The 20,929-nt window shown below is 38.4% G+C and overlaps 1 non-coding gene across 1 annotated transcript; it reads right to left on the reverse strand.

Annotated features, from left to right (window-relative positions):
* Positions 1 to 11,082: 11,082 nt before the first annotated feature.
* LOC128279986 (small nucleolar RNA R71) lies at positions 11,083 to 11,189 on the reverse strand. The gene has a single exon (XR_008270169.1). It is a non-coding gene; the product is annotated as a small nucleolar RNA R71 (small nucleolar RNA).
* Positions 11,190 to 20,929: the final 9,740 nt, after the last annotated feature.

The raw sequence follows: 20,929 nt of genomic DNA on the forward strand, positions 1-20,929 counted from the left end.
ATCCATCATTGCATGCATCATCATCAAGCTTCACACTTAGCATGCAATGGCTTTATCACCATAACAACTTTGGCCAAATACCATTTCCATGGCTTAACAAAGATTTGAGCCATGGCTAACATGCACATCAAGTTAGCAACCAAAACATGCATGAAACTCCTAACACAACCTCATACATACCTTAATCTTGATGCAAACTTGGCCAAATCTCCTTCTAGATCTCTTCCAAACCAAGCATGAAGCAAAAATCCTCCTTCTTCCTTAGTTTTGGCTCAAAGAAAGGATGAACAAAATTTTTTCTTTCCTTCTCTACAACTCACGGCAATGGGGGGGGATTACCACACTCACACACATTTTTTTTTTTTCATTTTTTTATCACCCATACACCTTTGTTTATTATTTCACCCTAATGCACCAACAAAACATGTTTCATGACATGTTTAGCCCATCCTCCTTGTCATGGCCGGCCACCACCTATAAAGGGGAATTTGACATGCAAGTCCATTATTTTGCATGCATGCTTTAATTAGTCATCACACATTTCCTATCATACTTTCAAAGTTCATTACTAAGTCCTTTCTTGTGGAATTCACCCTTATAACACTAAATCAATCATCATAAAATGTCATACATGAGCACACACATATTATAGGCATCAAAATAAATTTTTAATTATTTTTATGCCTCGGTTTTGTGGTCCCGAGACCACCTTCCGACTAGGGTCAATTTTGGGCTGTCACAACTCTCCCCCACTTAAGAAATTTTCGTCCCGAAAATCTTACCGTAAATAGGTTTGGATATCGCTCTTTCATAGAGTTCTCGGTCTCCCAAGTAGCTTCTTCTATCCCGTGCTTGAGCCATAACACTTTTACTAGCGGAACCCGCTTGTTTCACAACTCTTTCACTTCTCGTGATAGGATACGAATCGGTTCTTCCTCATAACTCATATTAGCTTGAATTTCAATTTCTGATGGACTAATCACGTGCGATGGATCGGATCTATAGCGTCAAGCATCGAAACGTGAAAGACATCGTGAACCTTTTCGAGTTCGGGGCAAAGTCAAACGATATGCCACCGGATCGACTCGCCGGATATCTCATATGGCCCAACGAACCTCGGCTCAACTTGCCCTTACGGTAGAATCGAGTATCTTTTTCCAAGGCGATACCTTGAGGAACACTTTATCACCCACCGATACTCGATATCCTTACGCTTCAGATCCGCGCACGACTTCTAACGATCGGAGGTTATCTTCAGACTTTCACGGATTACTTTCACTTCTGCTCAAAGATCCCTAATCAAATCCACCCGAAAATCTTGCTTTCACCGAGCTCACCAAAACAATGGTGTACGGCATTTACGATCGTACAAGGCCTCGTAGGGTGCCATTTTAATACTTGATTGAAAGTCGTTGTTGTAAGCGAATTCAATCAACGGCAAATACCGCTCCCATGAACCACTAAACTCGAGGACGCAACATCTTAACATATCCTCAAGTATCTGAATTATCCGCCGGATTGACCATCGGTTTGGGGGTGAAAGGCGGTCTGAAATGCAACTTGGTACCCAAAGCTTCTTGCAACTTTTTCCAAAATCGCGAGGTAAATCTCGGATCTCTATCCGACACGATGGAAATAGGCACCCCATGTAATCTCACAACGAGAAACGTACAATTCCGCTAATTTGTCCATTGAAAATCCGACGACGGGGACAAAGTGGGCCGACTTAGTCAATCGATCTACCACGACCCAAACCGCATCCTTCTTACTTGTCGACAATGGCGGTCCGGATACAAAGTCCATTGTGACTCGATCCCATTTCCACTCGGGTATCGTGATTGGTCAAGTAATCTCAAGGCACCGATGTTCCGCTTTCACTTGTTGACATATTAAACATCTTGAAACAAAGTCGAGATGTCTCGCTTCATACCATGCCACCAAAACCGACGTTTCAAATCATTGTACATCTTCGTACTCCCGGGTGGATTGCCATTCGGCTACAATGGGCTTCATTCGAATTATCGAAATGAGTTCAATTCTTTGGGACACACCGACGACTTTTGAACCTCAAACAATCGTCATCGTCGATTTGAAACTCCGAGTCCTTGTTCGAACACACGCAGCCGCTTTGCAACCAACTCGTCGTCGACTTTCTCGAGCTTCTCGAATTTGGTGTGTCAATAATGGTTTGGCTTTCAATTCAGCCACTAACACACTATCGGATCGGACGGATAAGTGCACATTCATCGCTCGTAAAGTGAATAACGATTTACGACTCAAGGCATCTGCAACCATATTCGCCTTTCCCGTGATAGTCAATGATCACTCATAATCCTTTAACAGCTCGAGCCAACGTCTTTGTCGCAGATTTAAGTCTCTTTGGGTCATCAAATATTTGAGACTTTTGTGATCCGAGTATACATGGCACCTTTCACCAAATAAGTAATGTCGCCAAATCTTTAAGGCGAATACGATGGCGGTCACTCGAGATCATGAGTCGGATAATTTTTCTCATGTGGCTTTAATTGCCTCGACGATAGGCCACAACTCGACCTTCTTGCATTAATACGCAACCTAACCCAAGTAGAGAGGCGTCGCTATAGATGACAAACTCCTTGCGGACTCGGGTTGCACTAGAATTGGGGCTTCACAAATAAGTTTTCAGTTGATCGAAACTTTTTGGCATTTCTCCGTCCATTCAACTTAACGTCCTTTTGGAGTAGCCGTCATCGGCGTGGCTATCGTTGAGAAGCCTTTACAAATCGTCGGTAATAACCTAAAGCCCCAAAAAGTCTCAACCTCAAGAATATTTCTGAGGCTTCCAATTAAGTATGGCTGAAATTTTATTCGGTCGACTCGAATACCCGATGCAGATACCACATGACCCAAGAAGCTAACCTCTCTTAACCGTAACTCACACTTGCTGAACTTAGCATATAATTGCTTGTCCCGTAAAATTTGCAAAGACTAACCGCAGTGTTCAAAGATGTTCGGTCTCATTTCTTGAATAGACCAAGATGTCATCAATGAACACGACTACTTAATCGATCCAAATATGGTCTAAAGATCCGATTCATTAAATCCATAAATACCGTAGGGCATTAGTGAGCCCAAACGGCATCACTAGGAACTCATAGTGACCATATCTCGCTCAAGGCGGTCTTGGGCACGTCCGAATCTCGGATTCGCAATTGATAGTAGCCCGATCTTAAATCTATTTTCGAGAACACCGAGGCTCCTTCAGCTTGATCGAACAAGTCGTCAATACGTGGCAACGGATATTTGTTCTTTATCGTCGCTTTATTAAGTCGACGATAGTCGATGCACAACCGCATGGTTCCATCCTTCTTTTCACGAACAACACCGGCGCACCCTAAGGCGAAAAACTCTCAAGCGAGCAAAACCTCTATCCACCAATTCTTGCAATCGAGCTTCCAACTCCTTTAATTCCGTTGGTGCCATACGATACGGAGCTATCGAAATTGGAGTGGTACCAGTACCAATTCGATGCCAAATTCTATTTCCGAACAGTGGTAAACCCGCAATTCTTCGTGGAAAACATCCGGTATTCACAAACCACGCACACAGATTCGGGTTTCTTTTCGATTCCTTGTCATCGAGCACGTCGCCGTACGCTTCGCACTCTTTTCTTACATATTTTCGGCCAACATTGCGATATTACACCGGCAACCCCTTTAAGTCCGTAGACTTAACCCGAATTATCTCGTTATTCGCGCACCTCAAATCGATAGTCTTGCTTTTGCAATTTACGACCGCATCGTGCATGGTCAACCCATCCAAACCAAGAATAACGTCAATTCATCGAACGGCAAAAGCATCAAGTCCGCGGAAACAAGAACCTCGGAACACTAGGAGACTTTTCTTGCACACTTTGTTGACAAGCACGTAATGACCCAAGGGGTTTGACACCCGAATTACAAACTCAGTAGACTCAATAGGAAAAGTCTTACTGGATGCTAAGGTTTCACATATATAAGATTGAGTAGAACCAGGGTCAATCAACGTAATCACTTTAGTATTGAAAAGGGTGAAAGCACCGTAATGACATCCGAGAGGCAGATCCTCGCGCGCGCAGATGGCATAAGTCCTCGCAGAGCACGAGCCTCGATCCGATGGTAGCATCTCTAGATCCTCTCTCGACCGCCACCGACATTGCCCATATTTCTAGGTGGCCTACCTCGAGCAATGGTAGCACCCGAGTTTCCACTCGACTCACATTCTGCTCAAGCTTCCTCGCAATCCTTCCTAAAGTGGTCGGCCGATCCACACTTATAGCAGGAGTGATCACGAAACCAACAGCTCCCCCGAATGCCATTTGCCACAATGTTGACACTCCGCCTCTCTCTACGATCATTTCCACCATCATGGCGATCAAGTGACTCGTGTGGTCACAGGGGTCGATCGCGTCCTCGCTAAAAAAGCCCAAAGCGCCTCTAGACCGGTTCACATCATCTCAAATCTCTTGATTGCTGTTGAAGAGACTTTCCGAGGACCTCTTCGAATTCTCCAAAGCCCACATCACTTTTTGTTTCTCCTTTCTAAGCTCTTCGACTTTACAAGCTCGCTCAACAAGTACTACGATCTCTCGTATTTCGAGAATGCCAACGAACATCCTTATATCATCATTCAGCCCATCCTCAAGAATTTACACATAATAGCTTCTGACGAAATGCATTCTCGCGTGTATCGGCTAAGCCTCACAAATTTTCGTTCATAGTCGGTAACCGACATAGAACCTTGCTTAAGATCAAGAAATTCCCAAGTCACTTGCTCTCTTGGTACCACAGAAGTCAGAGTACTCCACCAATAGTAGGTGGAATCACGTAGCAAGGAGATGGTACACTTTAAGCATTCATCGGTGTACAAGATAGCTCATCAAGCACCCGGATAGTGTTGTCCAACCGAAATTCAGCTCGTTCTCGCATCATCATCATCCGTAGCTTTAAATTCAGTGGCCCCATGTTTTCAATCCTATCGATCGGGGCTTACTTGACCTTATTTGGTCGATTCACGGGAGGTATTGTAGGTGCGGGGTTGCATTTGTCGGGAATGGAGGTCGTGGGACAGCCGTGTTAGTTCGAATGTATTGATTAAACCATTCGCTCATCACACTATAAAAGGCTTGCCTAGCCTCATCATTCGGATTGCTGGCCATAGGTTGAGAGTCCGCCGGCGCTGTCCCTTGTGCGGGAGCAGCGCCACACTCTCCACATCATCAGCTATTGCTCGGTTGGGATCGGGACCCATTGCTATAAACAAACTCAAAGTCAAATTGTCAGAAATCACCACACTATCGATTCATCATTTAATGGCATGTATAGCTAGACCCCAAACACCTCACGGTAGTCCTAGAATCGACTAAACCGTGGCTCTGATACCATAAAATTGTAACACCCCGAACCCGAGACCATTGCCGGTGTCGGACACGAGGGATTAACAAGCCAAGTTCACATGGTTTGCCCACCAATTTGACATTTCCAGTCAGGCTGGAAGACTGCATCACCGTCGCCTTAAAAATCATATCTCGAGTTTCAAAACTCGGAAACTGGTTTTGTAAATTTTCCCTGAATTTAGACTCATATATCCAACCATGGATTTATTTCTAGAATTTTTGGATGGGCCAATTGGTACAGTTTATTAGTTAAAGTCACCCATGTTACAGGGATCGACTGCTCTGACCTTCGCGCGGTATAACTTGAATATCTCTCTGTACAGGGCTTTAATGCTGGTGTCGTTTGTTTCTAATGAAACTAGACTCAAAATTGAATCTGTACATATAAGGTATGTCACCTAATTCTTTCTGGATAATTTATAGTAAATTTTTAAAGTTGCGACAGGGAACCCAGAAACCGTTCTGGCCCTGTCTCACAATAGCATTAATATCTCTTAACATGTAACTCCTATGACCATTTCGTTTCTTCCATATGAAAATAGACTCATCAAGGTTCATTTACATAGCTTATTCACTATTTAATTCCATTTCTACTAATTTTGGTGATTTTTCACATTCACGTCACTGCAGCTGGCAGCATCTGTTTTAAGGTAGGTCTTACCTATTTGGTAGTCTCCATGAACCAACTAGTCTTTGCCATACATAGGTTCATATATGATCATTTTAACCATGCCAATGGCTGATCATATGACCAACATTCCCATTTCCAAGCCATAGCCACATCATGACACCAAATATATACATACAAACCACAATTATTCTAAGTTCATGTTCCTTTTCGAGCCATTTTCGCATGGCCGTATATACTTACATCACCACATATTTAACAAACAAGGGTAGTCCTATACATGCCATTTCAAGTTCAACCAAGAATTTATACCAAAATGGGGGCTTGATAGTGTGGATGACTTCGACTTCAACGATCCCGAATCCGATTGCTATCGAGCGAAATCTAGAAAACCGAGAGCCAAAGCAATGAGTAAGCATTTTTATGCTTAGTAAGTCTCAAGGAATATAATCAACTCTAATTACAGCAATACATTCACATAGTTAAATGCATCATTTCATTAATGCGCATTCACATAATCATACTTACTTTACCATCCCAACTCTTATGTTCATACACAAATAACGGCTTCATTAAGGCCGATAACTCGCTCCATCATAGGAGCGGATATTCATACGCTCTTACTCCTAGCGCAAAAAGCACACACCGCACTTACCTTATCATTGGGAAATTTCACAAGTGCATTAGCTGAAATTTTCCAGCAAGCTCATAATTTTCAAATCACATACCTTCGAGTTTATCCGGATGTCGGTATTGCTCAATCGCCGGGACATAGCCCGGTTATGGTAACCCGCACCAAGGCCTCACGGACTTAACCCGGATATCACGATTTGCACAAATGCCTTCGGGTCTTAGCCCGGATTTAACAACTTGCACGAATGCCTTCGGGTCTTAGCCCGGATATAGCTACTAGCACAATTGCCTTCGGGTCTTAACCCGGATATAATTTTCAGCATAATTGTCTTCGGGGCTTAGCCCGGATATCATTCAATTTCTCATGCACACATACATCAATAATCATTGGACATACATATTTCATTTTCCTTACTAAGGCTCAAACACAATTATAATCATTAGCATATTCGCCGGGACTTAGCCCGGTGGAATTCAAATACTCATACACACATAATCAATAATCATACACATCCATATTTCATCTCACATAATTCAAGTAAGGTCACTTCTTGAGGACTTACCTCGGATGTTGTCGAACGGCTTTTTCGGCTATTCGATCACCTTTTCCTTCCCCTTGTCCAATTGTGGCCCTCTTAGCTCTTGAGCTAATTCAAACAAATTCAATTTATTAAAACCTCATTGTGCTTGCTTATGGCCGAATATGACAAGGATTTTAAATGGTCATATGGCCACTCTTTAGCTTGAATACACAATGGTCATGCACATTTTATACTACATCAAGCAATTCAATACAATTTATTTGAGCATCAAGGAAATGCTAAGGCCTTCAATAGGCTACCCAAGGTCGAATATTCATGTACATGTTGAGGCCAATTATGCACTTAATACCTCACAAAAACAGCATGCATTTTACTAGTTAATGCTTTGCATATTGTGGCTCAAAACTTATAATATAGCATCAAGCACTTATATGTGTGCTAGGCCAATTGTGCTTGAAATTTCACAATTATTCTTCAACATCTTCTTCTTTAAACCAACTTATTCATCACTTACTTCATAGCCAAAACATCATGTGCAAACATATATATACAATATGAGCATGGCGAATTTTCAAGGTGTCCATAGCCATCCAAAATACAAATTTTAACTAACATGCAAGAAGCATGAACCATGCTCATGAATGGCGAATATGACAATCATGCTCCTTTTCAACTTCAATCATGATAAATCAAAAGAAGGCTCAAAATCTTGCTCAAGAGTAGACAATCCATCATTGCATGCATCATCATCAAGCTTCACACTTAGCATGCAATGGCTTTATCACCATAACAACTTTGGCCAAATACCATTTCCATGGCTTAACAAAGATTTGAGCCATGGCTAACATGCACATCAAGTTAGCAACCAAAACATGCATGAAACTCCTAACACAACCTCATACATACCTTAATCTTGATGCAAACTTGGCCAAATCTCCTTCTAGATCTCTTCCAAACCAAGCATGAAGCAAAAATCCTCCTTCTTCCTTAGTTTTGGCTCAAAGAAAGGATGAACAAAATTTTTTCTTTCCTTCTCTACAACTCACGGCAATGGGGGGATTACCACACTCACACACATTTTTTTTTTCATTTTTTATCACCCATACACCTTTGTTTATTATTTCACCCTAATGCACCAACAAAACATGTTTCATGACATGTTTAGCCCATCCTCCTTGTCATGGCCGGCCACCACCTATAAAGGGGGAATTTGACATGCAAGTCCATTATTTTGCATGCATGCTTTAATTAGTCATCACACATTTCCCTATCATACTTTCAAAGTTCATTACTAAGTCCTTTCTTGTGGAATTCACCCTTATAACACTAAATCAATCATCATAAAATGTCATACATGAGCACACACATATTATAGGCATCAAAATAAATTTTTAATTATTTTTATGCCTCGGTTTTGTGGTCCCGAGACCACCTTCCGACTAGGGTCAATTTTGGGCTGTCACAGAGGTTGTTGCACAACCGGATTGGTTCTAATATATTGAGTGAACCAGTCATTCATCATCTGATAGAAGGCTTGTTTAGCCTCACCATCACAATTACTCGTAGCCGGTCGAGAATTAGCTTGCACCGTCCCTTGCGTGGGAGCAGGCACATTGTTTTCAACATCATCTGCTACAGCTCTATCAGGATCCATTTGTTATATAAAAGCACATTTCAATGTCAGGATTCATTACACTATCGTAGTTCATAAATATGGCATGTATAGCTAGACTCACATACGCTATAGTAGTCCTAAAACTAACTAAACTATAGCTCTAATACCAATAAAATATAACACCCCTAACCCGTAACCGTCGCTGGTATAGGTTAAGAGGCATTACTAAACTCATAATTGATAAGTTGTAATTTATACATATTTTTATCTCATGCTTAAGCATATTTTTAGATGAATTATCATTAGATTTGTGGAATTTGATGCTCCTAATCCTTTAATTTCATGTTTTATACATAGGTGAGCATAAAAGAGTAAAAATAGTGAGAAACGGGCCAAAAATGGAGAAAATAGGTCAACGTGGGAAATCAACACGGCCTGGACTTCCTCACAGGGGTAAACCATATGCCCATGTCTATTTAGCAGACTCTAACACGGCCTAAGCCACCCCACACGGGCGTGTCACACGGGCATGTCCCTGTTAAGCCCAAGTCTAGTTCTACTGGGGAAAGGCCACTTTTAAGGGTTTGAAAGCATTCTTAAGCCTATATAAACACCCTAGAAAGGCACCAAGAGGACACACGGAGTAGGAGGTAAGGAATTACTCGAGGAAAGCTGATTGATCCATCTTAGAAGCCAGATTTTTCTTCAAGACTGAAGATCTCCCTTCAATTTCCTTCAGGGGTTTTTGGGTTTTCTTTATGTTTTGTTATCATTATTCTTCTAAGATGTTTTCTTTTACACATATGAACTAAATCCCCTAAATACCTAAGGGAGATGAAACCTAAGACGGATCTTGTTATTATTTTCTGAATTATATGATAAACGCTTGATTTGTTCTTAATTATGTGTTCTTAATTCTTGCTTTAATATTCCAGGATATTGATTTAAGTCCTTGTCTAAGAGTAGATCTAGCATAATTAAGCGGAGTTGATTGCACACCTAGATATCGGGCAACATAAATTTGTCGGATTAGGGTCAAACCTAATAAAGGAATCCATAGATCGAGTTAATACAACACTAGGGGTTTTAGTTAGAAAGAGATTTCAATTGATCAACCTAGGGTTAGACGCTATTAGTCTCGAGAGAGATAATAATATAAATTAGGGATTTCTACAGATCGAGTCAAGTGAATAAATTGTCTAATTCAGAGTCAAATAACAAGTGAAGTCTAGGTGGATTTTCCCTTGGGTATTGTCTAAATATAATCAGTTTTTCCAAAAGTATTTCCCCAATTTACTTCCTGTGCATTCTTAGTTTAGTTAATTACTTTAGATAAAACAAATCATCTTATTTTTAGGCTAGATAATAAAAAGAAGGTTAATACTAGTACTTTTAGTTCTTGTGGGTTCGACATTCAGGTCTTGCTATAAGCTATACTACTGTTCGATAGGTGCACTTGCCTTTATCGTGATAATAGTTAGTTTTCAAGTACGATCAATCATAAATATAAAACTTATCATGCACATCAAGTTTTTGGCGCCGTTGCCGGGGAGCTAAGATATTAGGAACGCTTAATTTTTATTACTTTAGCCATTTATTTTATTGCAATTTAAATTCTATTTTAATTTTACTAAATTTTCTTTATTTTTTTTGGCAGGTTTTTATAGTTTATGACTAGAAGAAATCTGTCAGGACCTCTACTTTTTTATAGTGAGATCGAAAGCACAGCTCGAAAAAACTGAAGAGAAATAATGCGAAGCCAACGATACATAGAGGAAGGGCAAGAGGACGATAGTCAAACTACAACCGAGGGGATGGCTGAAATCAGAATAATCAGCTACCTTCTGTGGTTGTCGCAGATCCAATAAATCAGAATCCTGCTCCTTGTACTATGTATGATTATGCTAAACCTAATTTAACAGGAACTGAATCGAGTATAGTTAGGCCTGCTATTGTTGCAAATAATTTTGAACTGAAACCTAACACGATTCAAATGATACAACAGTTTGTTCAGTTTGATGGTTTGTAGGATGAGGATCCAAACACTCATTTAGCGAATTTTCTAGAACTTTGTGACACTTTTAAAATCAATGGAGTTTCTGATGATGCCATTTACCTTCATTTGTTTCCCTTTTCGTTAAGGAATAAGGCTAAACAGTGGTTGAACTCGTTACCAAGAGGGTCGATCACTACTTGGGAACAAATGACCGAAAAATTTTTACTTAAATATTTTTCGCCGGCTAAAACGACTAAATTGAGGAATGATATCTCTTCTTTTGTGCAGATGGATCTAGAAACTCTTTATGATGCATTGAAGAGATACAAGGATCTATTGGGAAAGTGCCCTCACCATGGGTTACCACTTTGGCTACAGGTTCAAACTTTTCACAATGGCCTGAATCCTTCGACTAGACAGATGATTGACGCAGCTACTGGTGGGACTATCAATAATAAGACACCTGAAGAGGCTTATGAATTTATAGAAGAGATGTCACTGAATAATTATCAGCCGCAAGTCATGAGGATAAAGCTGACGAAAGCGGTTGGCGTTTTTAACGTCAATTCGGTCACTATGCTCTCTAATCAGGTAGAACTTTTGAATAGAAAAATTGATGGTTTACTTGGTACTTCATAGGCTCATCCAATAATGCAGTACGATGCAAATGGAGGTGGAACAAGCAATTCAAAATACCCACCCTATGGCCACAACATGGAAAACGAGCAATTGAATTATATGGGTAATAATTCTCAACCTCAAAATAATCCTTATAGTAACACTTATAATGTAGGTTGGAGGAACCATCCCAACTTCTCATGGGGTGGCCAAAGAAATAAAAGGCCACAACATCCCCCAAGTTTTCAACAACCACCTAACCAGCAAGAAAAGAAGCCGAACCTTGAAGAGATGCTAACGAAATTTATCTCAGTGTCAGAAACTCATTTTTAGAATACCGAGACAGCACTTAAGAATCAACAAGCATCGATCCAACGGCTCGAAACTTAGATAGGCCAACTTACCAAACTAATTTCTGAATGACCACAAGGCAGCTTGCCAAGTAATACTAAATCTAACCCAAGGGAACAACTTAATGCAATTATCGTTTGAGATGAATAAGGGTTAGTTGAACTTGAACCAGAACCGAGGCAAAGAATTGTGGTAGGTAAAGGTAAAGGTGAGGTGGACCATAGTAAATGAAAATCGGTAAGTAAAGAGTACAAACCTCGCGTGCCATATCCCAGTGCGACAAGAAAAGACCACACGAATGAACAATTTGGTAAATTCCTTAAATTATTAAAGAAATTACATATTAACTTACCGTTTATTGAAGCTCTTTCGCAGATGCCAAATGCAGTTAAATTTTTAAAGAAGCTTTTAGTAAATAAATGAAAGTTGGATGAGCGTCGTATGTGGAGTTGGATGCAGTTTGCTCAGCCATTCTGCAAAATAAACAAGGCAACAAATTGAAAGATCCAGGGAGTTTTACAATTCTTTGTTTAATTGGTAGCTTAGATGTTAATAATGCATTGGCTAATTTAGGGCCGAGCATTAACGTCATGCCCTATAAAATGTTTAAACAAGTAGGTATTGGGAAACCCAAACAAACTAGGATGAGCATTTAGTTAGCAGATAAAACCATTAGATTTCCTAGGGGTATCATTGAAAACGTTCTTGTCAAAATCGATAAATTTATATTCCTAATTGATTTTGTTGTTCTAGACATGGAAGAGGATAATGACGTACCTTTGATTTTAGGACGACCCCTTTTAGCAACTGCTAGAACTATTATTGATGTTGGTACAGGTGAACTCACACTTTGTGTGGGTGATGAAACAATCACTCTTCAAGCTCATAATTTGAGTAACACATCGAGTATTGAGGATGATTGTATAAATCATGCTACTAATACTAGTCATGTGGTGCAACTTTCTTTCCAGGAAACACGTTCGAAGAGCATACATGAGCCATGTTCAAGTAACAACAAAACACTCATTTATAAAGAGCAAAGGCTACAGATTGAGGAACTAGATGAATGGCGGACACAGAAACTGAGAACACACGATAAACCAAAACCATGCCATGACGGACTTAATGTTTTTATCAAATCAACTTAAGGTTGGAGACAAAGTACTATTAGATGCGGCAGACCCTCATATTACCACTTCTGAACCCAATGGAGTAATTCCTTTTACGGTACTTAACATTTTCCCATACGGTACAGTCGAGGTAACTCATCTCAAATTCGACACTTTTAAAGTAAACAGTACTCATCTAAAACGTTATTTTGATAAAATTGATAGCAGGAATGAGGAGTGTAAACTCCTCGCACCACCATGACCACACAATAGAGAGGTAAGTTGAGCTTAGACTCTAAATAAGCGCTTCTCGGGAGGCAACCCGAGCACTAACAGTGTTGAGTTCTTTAAATTTTAGTTTTTAACATCTAAATCATTAACTCAATCCTTGAACACAGGTTTTCCAAATCCACATGGCCAGGCACACGAGCGTGCCTTAGGCAGTGCCCATACCACGGGCGGCGACATGGCCGTGCGATATGGCCGTGCGATATGGCCGTGTAAAAATAGAGCAAAATTTTTCCCCAAACACGGGACTCGATATGTTGCCACAGCCGTGCGACATAGCCGTGGGCAATCTTGTCAATTCAACACGGGCGTGGGACACACCCGTGTCTATAAGCTGTGGTAGAAATTGAGAAATCAACACGGGCGTACGACACGCTCGTGCCCACCACCCGTGGTCAAAGCTGTCAAAATAACATAGGCGTACACATATATACACGGGCGTGGGAGAAGCGAACGAAGCAGGACACGGCCGTGCGACACGGCCGTGTGCACCAATATGCCCAAAGTACACGGGCGTGGGCCAAATTCCAGATGCGCTCAAATTTGAAAACCACGAAACACAAGGGCTAAAATAAGGGCACACGGGCGTGCCCCACGGCCGTGTGCACCAATATCTTTATAAACCCCTACTATTCATCTTTTATTTATTTTTATTTTTACCTTTATTTATCCTTTTAACTTACTTTTTATCCTATTTCTCTTTAATACTATTTTTACTTCATCTTTAGGTTCTACAATTTATATTAAGCAATTTATGTTTTCGGCCATTTCGTTAAGAGTTATTGCAGTTATTACTTAGGAATTTGCAACTTAACTAGAAAAGGTCCTCCACGACTGCCATGCCCTGCTCGACCACGACCATAGCTACCACTAGTTATAATATTCTTTTGGCGCAGCACTTGTGGACTAACAACCTCTACCACCACCAGAGTATCCTCCCCCAATCTCACCCTTGCCTTAGCAGATTACTTTCCATGACTCCAATTCAAGGATTCCATTTAATATTCAGGAAGTTTCACTTCTCTCCTTATCTTATGATCTTATATCTATATTTTTCAGTAAATCTATCTTTGTACATTGAGAACAATGTACATCTTAAGTATGGGGGGTTATTTATATCATTATCTGAAAAATCCCTGAATTGTGTCTTATTCTCACGTGACTCACTCATATTACTGTTAGAATGAATTTTGATTAATTTATGATTTTTATTGATACGTCTTGAATTAAAACATAGGCATTTATGCATTGATTGTTTAAACTTTAAGACATTAGAGAATCAAGCATGATAAGTTGATTTTTTAAGACCTAAAAATTGCTAGGTTACTTCCCCAAGTTTAGGTATTATCCTGAAGTTGAAATTCACAGGATTAACATCAAAAAGCCATAATTTTTGTGAGATCTTGAGCCTTTAGAGCATATATTATTTCTTTCATGCTCACTTTTATTGTTGCTAGGAGTGAGTCAATATTGATTTTTTATTCTAGAACTTGCTTTGATTATGCATGTCAAGACCACACCATTGATTTGATATGTCGAGATGATAAAGGCACTTAGGTTTAACCCACTCACCCCATAAAAGTCTACGTTCAAATTTAACCCTTAGTGAACCTCCTTGAGCCTAACAAGCCATTCATTGATTTCCCTTCAATATTAACCCATAACCCATTATTGTTGAAATCCCCTCAATTAATTTGATCCCTATTTTTGTCGAGATTTGATTTGAATAAATTGCTTAGCTATGTTTTATTTTTGATAGTTAATAAAATTCTATGATACTTGATTTGTTCTTTAAAAAAAACAAAGTTGCTGCAATTGAGATGGTCTAGCATATTACGAAACTATGTAACACTTGGTTTAAAACGATGTTAACCATGAAGAAAAGCTCAATTCTAGGATCATCTAAATAGGAATGTAATTTGTCAGCTTTAGTATTTTTCTAGTTATGTAATTTTTCAATTCAATCTCTATTCTAACCTTCTCTTTCAGTTTGTGACCACACCCCCTAACCAAAGCCACATTACAACCCTCTAAAGACCTTTTGATTGATGCATCATATCAATATATAGTGGTGGAGATTTGATTTTCACGCAAGCCTATGGTAATAACTTTTCATATTGACTATGAGTGCTAAATTTGTTGTCCTTAAACACCTCGAGTGATTTGATGAATCTTTAGTGAGGATGTTGAATTCTGTGATATTTTGAATGAAAGATGATTACTTAGATGAGGGGAAACACCTATGCTTTCATGATAAAATGCTCAACTTGGAATGTTTGAAACTTTGATGTTCTTTTAGTTGAATTATCAATGTATCATTACTTATGCATTATTTTGAGATATTCTGATAGGAATTATAAGTTGAGAAAAATGAATTCTTAATTTTGAATTGAGGATTTTGCTTGAGGACAAGCAAACGCTTAAGTGTGGGGGTATTTGATAAGTCGTAATTTATACATATTTTTATCTCATGCTTAAGCACATTTTTGGATGAATTATCATTAGATTTGTGGAATTTGATGCTCCTAATCCTTTAATTTCATGTTTTATACTTAGGTGAGCATAGGAGAGTAAATGGAGCGAGAAACGGGCCAAAAATGGAGAAAATGGGTCAACGTGGGAAATCAACACGGCCTGGACTTCCTCACACGGGTAGACCACACGCCCGTGTCTATTTAGCAGACTCCAACACAGCCTAACCACCCCATACGGGCGTGTCCCTGTCGAGCCCAAGTCTAGTTCTACTCGAAAAAGGCCACTTTTGAGGATTTGGAAGCATTCTAAAGCCTATATAAACACCCTAAAAGGGCACCTAGAGGACACACGGAGTAGGAGGCATGGAATTACTCGAGGAAAGCTGATTGATCCATCTCAGAAGCTAGATTCTTCTTCAAGACTAAAGATCTCCCTTCAATTTCCTTCAGGGGTTTTTATGTTTTCTTTATATTTTGTTATCATTATTCTTCTGAGATGTTTTCTTTTACACATATGAACTAAATCCCCTAAATACCTAAAGGGGATGGAACCTAAGATGGATCTTGTTATTATTTCCTGAATTATATGATAAATACTTGATTTGTTCTTAATTATGTGTTCTTAATTCTTACTTTAATATTCCAGGATATTGATTTAAGTATTGATGTGCTTATTCAGAGGAGCAAAAGTCCCTGTCTAAGAGTAGATCTAGCAAAATGAAGCAGAGTTGATTGCACCCCTAGACGTAGGGTGACATAAATCTGCTAGATTAGGGTCAAACCTAATAATGGAATCCATAGATCGAGTTAATGCAACACTAGAGGTTTTAATTAGAAAGAGATTTTAATTAATCAGCCTAGGGTTAGACGTTATTAGTCTCGAGAGAGATAATAATATAAATTAGGGATTTCTACGAATCAAGTCAAGTGAATAAATAGTCTAATTCAGAGTCAAATAACAAGTAAAGTCTAGGTGGATTTTCCCTTGGGTATTGTCTAAATACAATCAATTTTTCCAAAAGTATTTCCTCAATTTACTTCCTGTGCATTCTTAGTTTATTTAATTAGTTTAGATAAAACAAATCCTCTTATTTTAGGCTATATAATAAAAAGAAGGTTAATACTAGTACTTTTAGCTCCTGTGGGTTCGACATTCCAGTCTTGCTATAAGCTATACTACTGTTCAATAGGTGCACTTGCCTTTATCATGATAATAGTTAGTTTTCAAGTACGATCAATCATAAATATAAAACTTATCACGCACATCAATAACACAAACTAGAATAATTGAATATCAAATATTATCTCATTGCAGTAAATCTAATTCATTCACATTCATTAAGATCGTAAAAGCGAGTATACAGTACTTAAAAATGCGTTCGGGACCAAATGGACAACATATGAAGTTTCAGAACTTATAAAAAATTTTCACCTTTTAAAAGGTCATACTCCCATGTTAACAGGCCGTGTGCCTCACACGGTCTAGACACGCCCGTGTGCCAAAGCGATGGCAAAAACAGGGCATAGCTACTGACTTGCCCACACGGCCAGACACAAGTCCGTCTGTCTAGCCCGTGTGCTATGCACACGCCCGTGTCCAGGCCGTGTACTAGGCCATGCCAAAAATAGGGGGTATTCTATTTGTGACGTCAGCATACTAATTAAGATCACACAGCCAGAACACACGCCTGTGTGTCTTGGCCGTGTTTGAGCCTGACTTACAATTGTAGGGTACCACAGGGGACACACGACCATGCAACATGGCCGTGTGTCGCACACAACTGAGACACACGCCCATGTCTCTGCTTATGTGGACAAAGATAGGCCATTTAAATAGCCAATTTGCCACCCCAATTTGGTCATCCTTCAAGCAAAGGTAACTAACATATTTATATCACCATTTCAGCCAAATTCAGCACCAAAACATAACCCTTTTCATATCATATAATAGTCACCAAAATTCATACCCATAAACCTTACCAATTCATACCAAACATAAGGTAATATCATACCAAAGCATTTTCTTCCATACATCATTCAATCTCAAGTTAATCTTACCAAGCCTTACCAACTAAAACATACCATAATTTCATATTATCATTACATACCATGAACCATTATCAGCCATGAGTTCAAGCACAAATTAGCCAAGTCACAAGGCTAAGCATATACATCACAAAACATACGTCTCACACTAATAGCCTATGCATGCCATACTTCATAAATATGCATTTTCAAAAGTACCAAAATGAGGTTCGATAGTGTGGTGACGATCCTGGACGATCCTCGAGCTTGCAGTAGCTTCGATATCTATAAAACAATGTAAACACACACAAAGTAAGCTTTCAAAAGCTTAGTAAGCTCGTACCAAAACATCAACAATATAAAATATGAAACATCAATACATAAGTAATTATAATTTCTCAATTCATCCATCAAGTCCATACTAATAACAACTATATGTTTATACAAATTCAATAAACTTTTATACATTTTACCACCTACCACATAAGTATTATACTTACTGAAACATTTTCATGTTCATTCGTTTACAATCTCACCTCTTGTTCAAATACTTTAAGACTTTTCGATGATCTCAAATACTTTAATTATCCGCACACTTAGTGCTTAAAGATTAGCTGAAGCTAGAACGATTCTGCACACTTAGTGCCATCTCAACTAACTGAAGCTAAGTCGATATCGCATACTTAGTGCCTTTTGTAGCTGAAGGTAATTTAAACCGCACACTTAGTGTCAAATACTTTCGATTCATCATCATATTCATCCAAATCAATTATATACAATACATGTATAATAAAGGCATCAAAACCTACTTAACATCATATTTTAAGTACGAACTTACCTCGTACTCGGAATTTGTCGACTTGGACTATTTATAAATCGGAATTCCTCTTTTCTTGATCTATATGTATTCAAAATTAACCCTTTTATTCACCAAATCATTCAAAACAATATATATACACACAATTAGGGTACTTTGCAAAATAGCCCTCACATTTTCACATTTCGACACTTTAGTCCCTAATTCACAAAATCACAAAATACACCAAATTTGCTTGTACACAAGCTTAGTCGAATTTTCATGACTCTCATACAAGTCCATACATTTCATTTATTTCACATTTTAGTCCCTCAAAATAACATTTTTACAATTTATCCCAAATTACTCAATTTCATCAAAAATTCAAAGACAACCCATTTAAACCCAACATCAAGCTTTCATAATTCATCAACTAACATCACAAAACTCATAGTTTCATCAATGGCACATTCCAAAATCATCACCAAAATTAGAAATTAAAGCATGGGTTTGATAGTATATGAAGCAACGATTACAAAAAAGTAGAAATTATCAAAAATCGAACAAAACTCGTACCTTAATCAAGCTTCAACCTAGCCGAACCCTAAAACTCTTTTTCTTTTCTTTTTCTTGCCAATTTTGGTTGATGAACATAAAGAAATAAAATGAATTTGATTGTTTTTCTTTTAATTAATATGACTTTAATACTAATTTCCTATTTTGTCCTTTTATAAACAATTATAAAACCATTTAATGGATGGTTATTTTAGTCCATTAACATTCTCAATGGACAAATAACAACATAAGGACCCTTGATTTAGAAAGCCAACTCAAATAAGCACTTTAACATCTAGCACACAGCTTTTACATTTTACTCAATTAGGTCCATTTTGCAAATTAAGCACACAAACAGTTAAATTTTCACACGAGACTTTCACACATGTCAATTCACTTATAATAGGCACGAAAAATAATATTAAAATATTTTTCTGAGTTAGATATGTATTCCCAAAACCACTATTCCGACTAGGGTCAAAACTGGACTATTACATCCTTAGTGAAAGTTATGTGGATGAAAACACCCTAATTCATTAAGTGGTCATGTAGCGTCCATGTTGCGACATACTATGGTCTGTGTCATGACACTAATGGAAATATACTTCTTTGGGCGTGTCTTCAGGGCTCTGTCGCGACACCATATAGCCTATTTCACGACATCCTTGGCAGATTGCTTCTTGGATATTCTATTTATTTTGTTTTGACATCCCAGGTCCGTTTTGCAACATCAAGAGCAGTCCACTGTCTTTCTACCCTCAAGTAATGTCCTGCACGCTCACTGAACATATTAGTCTACCTTTAGGCCTACTTTATCCCACAAGGTTATATAAAATATTGAAATTGATCATTCTATTACCTAAGTACTGAAAGTAAAAACTAAATAAAAAGTGAAACTGCTTTCTAACAAGCTTATTAAGTACAAAAATTAGTTTAATTTTCTACAAAAAAATTACAATTGATCAATGGTACAAATGGTTCATAATTTCCAATGTTCACACGACCGTGCCACCTGTCCTTTGGGAGAAACACGGTCATGTGTCAACCCGTGTGGCACAAAATAAGTCATTTGATGAATGATACAATTCAATCCTTAAAAGTGACCTAAAATGCATTTTTTACCATTGAAATCCTACCCAAAAACATGCCAATATCATGTTAAAAATCATACCATTTGACACATCCCTAATCATCTAACCAATATGCCAAAACTTGGCACCAATTCATAACCAAAACATAGCGAATGTCATTTCTCAAGGTATGAATATACAATTCCATAATAACATATAATGAATATTAAACATTCACCATTTCATTTACATCTTTCAACTAAACATAAAACTACATAACTAAGTGTTAACCATTTAGAAGAACACATACTAACAAATTCAAACATACATAGACAACATAGATGTCAAAATGGCATCCTTAGGTACATGCCAAATTATATAGAAAAAGGAACACCAACTTTAAGGAGCGTAGGATCTCAGCTAGATCTTGACGTGAAAATCAAACGTATCTAAAACCTATCCTACATACAAAAAGTGAATTACACATTGAGAAACTAATTGAACATACTTCTTTTTAAATCGAGAAAATATGGAGAACATTAACTTGAATTAAGGTTTAAAACTCATACTACTAAGTTTCAACATGATTCATTTGTCACCTATTATTCCCTTTCATATTTAGAAACATTAGTCTGTATTATACTGCCACTGAAATTCTGAACTCATGAATTCATTTTAACTCAATTCAATTTGTCATCCCAGATTGCCCAACAAAAATGATTTGCCACCCTGGATTTGCCCAGCAACAATGGCTTACCATTTTAGATTGCCCGAAAATTATGGTTTCTTATTTCATTTATGTCATCTAGGATTGTC

The sequence above is a fragment of the Gossypium arboreum genome, chromosome 8 (assembly GCF_025698485.1).
Source record: "Gossypium arboreum isolate Shixiya-1 chromosome 8, ASM2569848v2, whole genome shotgun sequence".
Taxonomy (NCBI): domain Eukaryota; kingdom Viridiplantae; phylum Streptophyta; class Magnoliopsida; order Malvales; family Malvaceae; genus Gossypium; species Gossypium arboreum.